The 8,148-nt window shown below is 43.3% G+C and overlaps 1 protein-coding gene across 4 annotated transcripts in view; it reads right to left on the bottom strand.

Annotated features, from left to right (window-relative positions):
* Positions 1-8,148, bottom strand: part of LOC122128889 — a 237,446-nt gene that overhangs the window by 13,979 nt on the left and 215,319 nt on the right. The window lies entirely within an intron of this gene.

Here is an 8,148-nt window from a genome sequence, read left to right as displayed (position 1 = left end):
AGCAGCAGCAGCCTCCGCTAGCAGCGGGTAAAACAGCCCCAGCAAGGCCAAGTGAAAGTGACATGTTGGCTTCTAGAGCCATCCAGGTGAAAAAGGGAGAACCGTACACCCCAAAATATAAGAGCCATCTGTCTACATGCTGATGGACACTGATCTTTACTGCTGGAATAGTCATCTCATGAACGTCCAAACATGGATGATGGAGGGAGGAGGGAGGGAACCAGAGAAGGACCACACAGAAGGAGCAAGAAGACGACCCCACACGCCAAGCATGATCCCTTCAGGGGTCAGCAGCAGAGACTTTGCTCATGCGCTCGAAAATTGTTGATTGGACTTTTTAGCAGGTTCATTTAGGAGACTTGGAGGTCTAAAAATGATTGCACTGAATGATTGTTTCAGACACTTCATGAACTGGCTCCCCTCTGTTGTGTAAATAAAGGGTTCACCTCTCAACTAACTTCACACTCCTGACTCTTTGTCTAGACATTTTCTACCACACCAGTCAAAGGCCCAGCAGGTTATCTGGCATTTAAATGATTCTGTAGAAGGCCAACAAGATATCTGTTTTGCATTCTGTAATATCATTATATTATGTGATATATATAATTACTTGGCCAGTTTGTATGCACATTGTTTTGTGCAACTTCAAAATTACAAGTTTACATTATGAGTTATTTTTCTCTAAAATGTTGGTAGTTTTGTCTTTTAACTGGTTTACAGAAGAGCTAAAGTAAGGGCATCCTGTTCATTGGGACCAAACCCCCTCCAGTTCCAGTATAATAATATTATATATGTAAGGCCCTTTAAGAAAATGATTTATTTTGTTAGTGCTTTTCTTTCATTGATTCTATGTGCTTGAAGTGACTCCAGTTACCATGATGCCTTTTGCCTTGATTAGTAACAATGTATGTTTCCCACGGAAGTAGTTTGTTTTCATTCGGGCGAGTTGGATTTTGTAGGAGGCAGGAATAAAAAGTCTTCTGCATGCTGTAGAGAGGTTTAACAAAGTCGGATATTCACAATAGACACTGGAAACAGCGAGACCTGGGACTCGTCTTCATAGCAAGCGTTAGTTTATCTGTGTGACTTCGTCCACGGTGTCTGATGAAGAGAAGCTCGGAGGAAGTTTGGTTCACCGTCACAGAGCTGGGAGCTGAAGCTAATAAGTTCGCCTCCATGACCTTCATCCTGTCCGTCAAGCATCACGGACTACTGAAGTCGTGAGTACTTCCTATGGGGTTGATCGGTGACGGGAAACTGTTTGCATCTACCGTGAGTACTGCAACAGCGAGAGTGAACTTTTATCGCATTTGTTTTTTTGGATTTCATTCTTCACTGGGAGTACCACGAACTCGGGATTTTCCTCATGCGACCAACGTAACGGGCTCCAACATAGTTTTGCAAGCTTGCTAATGTGAACAGACTCACTGAATTGTTGTTTGGACTTGTGTGCTAAATGTGTTATATTGTAGTGTCAAATTTAATTTCGATCATTTTTCTTGGTGTACAGTAAAGGCAAAAGAAATGCCGCTTATTTGTCCTATAAATGTCATCAGAGTGCGCCCATCACTCACTATTGTTTGACTGGAAGCACTGGTATTAGGAGCTATTTTCTTCCATTATTGCTCCCTTTGTAATTATATCTGAGGATTTGCATATTTCCTGCCAGGTACACTGGTACAACTTTTCCTTAAGGGAGGCACCGCGCTGTTTTGTTTGACTCATGAACATTGTACTTATTAGTTTGGTATTACTTATGTAACAATGTAAAACATGAAGCTTAGAGTCTTTAATGAGCTTCCCCAAATCCCTAATGTACATATGTAAAACATTTCATTACTGGGTTCAATATTTTTTGGGTTCCATTACTGGGTTCAGTATTGTTCCTGATGGGGCGATAATTGGTGTGACACACCTCAAGACTTTCCCTTGCTTGGAAGTCTGTGAAAGAGGAAAGATGGGTTTTAGACTCTTTGGTTTCCTCCGTTATCGAAATCAATTAGTATTTTGTAGTTTCCCATGACATATGCGTATTTTTTGTGATGTAAAATTGTCTTCTATCACTTTGGCTAATTGCATCGTGTTAAATATGCAAATTAGCGGCATAAAATATGTGTGAGTTGTCAAATGTTTGTCTAGCGATTAAGTAGGTGCTTACTGGCTAATTACATTGTTGTAGGATGCCAGCATTGTTTTACCCTGCCCTCGTGTGTGATCGCCCTATCATTTCTGTGTTACAGGTATGTTTGCCTGAATGTGTTATGAATACTTATCTGTCATGTACTTTATTCATAAATCTATGTTTTCATTTGTATTCCTTCCATTTATTGTACCTCACTATACGATCTAAGTGCCTTGCTACTAGTGTTGTAGCCTGTGGGTTTCAGTAGTCTGTAATGTACTGAACAGTGAGTAGCCTATAGTAGCCTATGTACATTATATTTGTTATTTGCCCTTTCTGTGTTACTGAATAAATGCTGATAGATCAAGTCCACGCCTCGTCTGCATATTCATCCAGCCATACAAAGACATTTTAGTTAAGATTATTGTAACGGGCTGGTTAGAGTCCGTTACACTTAGTTGAGAATATAGAATACTCACCATATATAATTCTATTACTAAACATCCTAGATGAAGTGGTAGACAGGAAGTCCAGCCCACTCACCAACAGTAGCTGGGAACCCAGGATTCTGTTCTGTTTAATGTGAGTGTAACTCTTGTGTATTTTATAGCACTAGGTGTAAAGAACTGATGTCCACTCAATAACTATAAGTGCAAAGTTCTCTATTGAACAAACGTGAAGGTAACACACAGGCAGGTAAATCCAACTTATCACTTTAGCATTAACATCAGACTAACGTATCTCGCGTGATCTCATTACGGTGACGTCACTCATAAGGTCACATATACATGTACACATGTATATGACATCTCCCCTTTTCAGCTTGTTTCTTTCTCTCAGAACAAAACAAGACAATTACATTTCCTGACTAAACATTCAGAGGATACTGCTTTCATTAAATCAGCAAGACACTGATATTACTTAGCTTATCAAACACTAACTTATCAAAATCTGAGCATTTTATCAATTAGATCATTAGAACATTAGCTTATTTCACAGCTTCAGTAAACTTTTAAATTCACAGAATCAACAACCTTATTTTTTTCTCTTTCTTTTCTTTCCCCTCCCCACAGTCCATAGCTTAATTACTGAACAAAATAGCAACATACAGCACAGTGAACATGTAACATTCTTTCTTTTTTTTTTTCCCTCTCTCTTTTTCACAGATTCAGTCTTTCCCCAGGTTTACTCTGTCTGCCAGACCGGGTATGAAACAGTCCATTCTGTGGGTCTGGTGGTTTGACACTGGCTGTTGGTGAGGTAGTGTCAGTCGTAACTGGAGGGTCGGGCTGCTGTCCAGCAGCTCCCTGCTGTAGTCCGTCTGGAGCTAAAGGGTGTGCAGCTCCAGCTGTTTCAGGAACATGTTGCAAGTGACGGCGGTTGCGTCGCAGTGTTGCACCCTGGGGTGTTTCAATGACAAAGGAGCGAGGTGTGATGCCTTCTCCAGTGACAATGGCGGGGTGTTTTCCAGGACTTCTGATGGTCCAATTTCATGAGGGACCGGATCACCCTGGTTTTAGTGATGGTAGGGGTCTGGGCTCCCATGGCGCTGATTAAAGTAGAATGCTTGTTTCTGTTTTCTCCATTGCATCCTTATTCCTGACTAATTCAGAATCAGGCCCATCGAGGCTGAAGATTTGCCTCCAGAGTCGGAAAGTTGTTTGATCTTCCCGGCCCCATAAGCAGCTCTGCTTGGGCTCACGCCTGTGGTGGCGCAAGGGCTTGACCGATAGCACATAAGGGCGAGCAGAGATCTTTCTGCTGTAGGATTCTCTTTGCGTTTGTACTCCTCTCTCAGCATGTCCGTCCTTGGGGTTTGTCTGGACTAGAGGTGATGTGCATAAAGTCAAACTGTCTTGCAAACTCTTTGAAAGCTCTTGGCAAGAAGAACTTGAGGCCCATTGCTCTGAAACGACCTCATCTGGACAACAAATCTTCCAAACACTCCTTTCAGCTTTAAAATCACCTGTGAAGCAGTGGTTGTTGCAGGTGAAGTATCTCAAGAACCGGGGAGAAGTAGTCCGAGACAACAAGGTAGATGTGTTTGTTATGGTCACACAGGTCAATGGCGAGTCTCTTCCAGGGTCTATCAGGTAAAGGGGTTGAGATCAGGGGTTCCTTTCGCTGTGCGGGTTTCATCTCACGGCATACCTGACAAGACTGGACTTTGTTTTTTAATTTCAGATTGAGACGCCGGGCCACCACACAGACGCCATGGGCCCGCCTCTCGGCACTTTGTCAGACCTTGATGTCCGTCATGTATTCGATCCAGGATGTCTGCTCTCATGACATCAGGAATCACCATGCGGTTTCCTCTAATGATGATCCCGTTGTGTTCAGACAGTTCATTTCTGATGGGAAAGTAGTCTTTAATCACTGCTGGACATTGCCTATATACTCAGGCCAACCGGATCTGACGTACTGCAACACTAACTGAAGATTGTAGTCAGCTGCTGTAGCGGGTCTTTATGGCCATCAGTTTATGTGGAGTAGCTGGCATATTATCAACAATGGCTGCTATGTAACACGCTACAATCTGAGTGAGTGTCAGCCTCTCTTTCTACGTACTGTAACGGACTTCGCGAGAGTGTATCTGCCACTGTCAATGTTTTTCCCAGGTGCGTATTCAGCTGTTGGTTTAAACCTCATCAGTCTCATGAGTAGCCTTTGGCATCGTATTGGCACATTGTCAAGGTCCTTTTTGTTCATAAGTGGCACCAAAGGTTTGTGGTCTGTGACCAACTTGAAGTTTTCAAGGCCACAGAGGTACTTCTCGAATCTCTCACACGCCCACACACTAGCCCAAACATTCTTTCTCAATTTGGGCATATCTGGTCTCGGCCTCCGACAGACGACGGAGCAGAATGCCACTGGTTTCCAAGTCCTTGTCGTTGCAGCATGCAGCAGTACCCGCCAATGCCATAGCTGCTGGCATCAGCTGATACAGCAGTTGGTCGGTTCACATCGTAGAATTTCAGGACTGGAGAGGTGGACAGAATGTCTTTCAGGCGCTGGAATGCCTCCTGTTGAGAATGGTCCCACGTCCAAACTGACTTGGATCTTAACAGTTCATATAGTGGCTGGCCCACTGTTGACAGGTTTGGGATGTATTTCCCTAAGTAGGTAAACATACCCAGGACACGCCTTAGGTCATTCACATTCTGTGGTGGAGGGAGCTCACGGATTGCTTTGACTTTATCAGGGTCCGGCCTCACGCCTGATTTGTCAATTACCTGGCCCAGGAAGTGAAGCTGGTCTTGTCTGAATTTACATTTTTCTTTGTTCAGCTTCAGTCCGGCCGACTCAATCCTCTCCAACACCTTGCTGAGACGCTGGTCGTGCTGCTCAGGAGTGTCACCATACACTAGCACATCATCCATAAAGATTGCCACGCCTTCCAGGCCGTTGAGCGTCTCCGTCATCTTGCGCTGAAAAATTTCAGGCGCGCTCGTGATACCAAATGGGAGTCGTTTGAAGGCATATCTCCCAAAGGGCGTTATGAAGGTGGTTAATTTGGTGCTTTCTGGGTGGAGAGGAATTTGCCAAAAGCCAGAGGCGGCATCCAAAGATGTGAACATGGTTGCGCCACTGAGCTTTGCAGTGATTTCCTCTGCGGTAGGAAGGACATATCTCTCTCTACGTACACCTTCATTTAACCTCTTCAAATCCACACAGATACGCACTTTTCCATTTTTCCGTGGGACTGGCACCATTGGTGCACACCAGTCTGTAGGTTCAGTCACGGCTTCTATCACCTCATTCTCCTCCATTCGCTGCAATTCTTCTTTTACTTGCTGCAACATGGGCAAAGGGACGCGACGGGCCGTGTGCACTGTGTATGGCTGTGCGTTCTCTTTTAACAGGATTTTAACAGGTTCTGTTTTCAAAGTTCCAAGTTCACCGAATGCTTTGTGAACTTCTTCGATGCGCTTCACAAGCCCCATTGATGTTGCTGTGTCTCTGCTCAGCAAGTTATTTGCAGTTTTGCCACTGATGACGTACACAGGAAAAGTGTATGGCAGGGGTCGGCAAGTAACTTGGGCCGCGGGCCAGTATTTTTCCTCGCCACTAGGTGGCGGGCCAAAGTCTGGGTTACTGCATATTAAGACGCTGCGATAGGTGCACTCGCAACAACTAGGCCTACGTGGAGAATGGATAGGTCTACTACAAATAACTAATGATAATAAACCATGTGAATGAGCCCATTGGTTGTCTGTTTGAATAATTTAATTATTTTAACGAACTCTGTCTTAACCCCCTGTCAATATAGCCTTGCCTATTGTGAATAATAGCAATGACGAAGTTTTTTCAACATTGAGCCTCCTAATTAGACCTAGGCTACTACTTAGAGTCCATCTTAGACTACTTTTATTTCGAAATAGTTGGTTGACGCACCTCCTTACAATGTTTATTGTTTGGGAAAATAGCGTGCAGAGAGAAATTAGCATACAATGTCTTTGTCAAAAGGTCTGAAGAGGAAAGTTGACAACGACAACAGAGCCTATTAAACTTTGCCTTCATCTTACCTGGCTTCACTAATGGAAAGCCCATGTGTCTCATCTGCAACAAAGTTGTTGTGGTTTGCAAAGGGTACAATGTCAATGATCAGGCTATGTCTCTTCAATTTAAGGAGTGATGAGGCTGGTGCACTCAATAGCACGCTATCGACTAACATTACCTCAGACAAGGTAGCTAGCTAGCAGGTTAGCTGGCAAAATAGTCTTACAAAACGAGATGACGATACAAATTTTAAAAGACGTTTTTTCTGACTTCCACAAACAGAAAACACAGCCGATTACCCACGTTGTCATTATTGGTGCACAAAAACAGCTCTCACTGACGTACACCGGTGCTTGCTTTGTAGTAACAAAGTGACTTGTCATTTCTATGAGTGAGGTAACGTTAAAATTCGCTTTATTGAACGTCCTTCAAAAGTCCCCCAATAAAAGTGTCATGGGTTTACGATCCATTTAAATTCCATTGATCTACCGATGTCAATTCAGAGATGCTAGTTATAAACCAACCGACACTTCTCTGTGACAGCCATACGAAGACGTTACAAGAGGGTTGCCTTGCCAGAACAAACAGGAGGATGCTAGATAATATTACTATTTCTAATACGTTTTTGAAATTTGACATCAACATGGTCTGTCATCCAAACGTGGTGGCTCGTCATCGTTGGTGCACATAAATACTGTCTCATCCAGTGAGAATAGACGCGGGCGTTTAGGATTACTAGCCATAACTGTTTCTCCTCAGGCGATCTGTCAGTAGTGAGATCTAGCGATAAAAAACTTCAGAAAAGTCAATGACAGGAAACCCAGTTTCCGGTTTCAAAATAAAAGTAAAATGTTAATCTAACCATTAGCGGGGTATTATTTCATGAATTAATGTTGTAGTATAAAAACTGTCTCTTTAAAAAAAACTGTTACGATCGGAATAATTTGACGGGCTCAAAAAATGAACTGGCGGGCCACAATTTGCCCGCGGGCCGCCTGTTGCCGACCCATGGTGTATGGCTTCCCTTTGTATTGTGTGCTAGCTAGAAATTTCCCTAAACAGTCCAATTGACCACCTGGGCTACACAGTGTGATATTAGACGGCTCTAATTTCTTCTTGGGAGTTAATTTGTTAAATGTCTCTTCTCCCATAATGTTTGCATCTGCACCTGTGTCAATCTTAAATTTGACTGGTGCTGCTCCAATTGTTAACTTTATTGTCCATAGTTCGTCATTTCTGTTTGTGTTAGTGACTGCACCCAGGTAATACGGTCTCTGTGAAACTGTCTCTTCAGTTACTTCTCTCACTAATTTACTATAGCATTTATTTTCCCAGTGACCCACCTTTTTGCATCTGTTGCATGTTGAATTCATGGCTGGGCACCTTGCTGGATCGGTGTGTTTCAATTTCCCACATTTTCCACACTTAGAGTCTCCTTGCTCTCCACTTTCCCTCCTTTTGGGTTGCCATTTAGATTTCCCTCTGCCTGCTGCATTTCCACGGACCTCCTGCACCGCAGCGTGTGC

The sequence above is a fragment of the Clupea harengus genome, chromosome 26 (assembly GCF_900700415.2).
Source record: "Clupea harengus chromosome 26, Ch_v2.0.2, whole genome shotgun sequence".
NCBI classification, from domain to species: Eukaryota; Metazoa; Chordata; class Actinopteri; order Clupeiformes; family Clupeidae; genus Clupea; species Clupea harengus.
The sequence above is the reverse complement of the archived record's forward strand: the minus strand, read 5'-3'. Positions and strand labels throughout refer to the sequence as shown.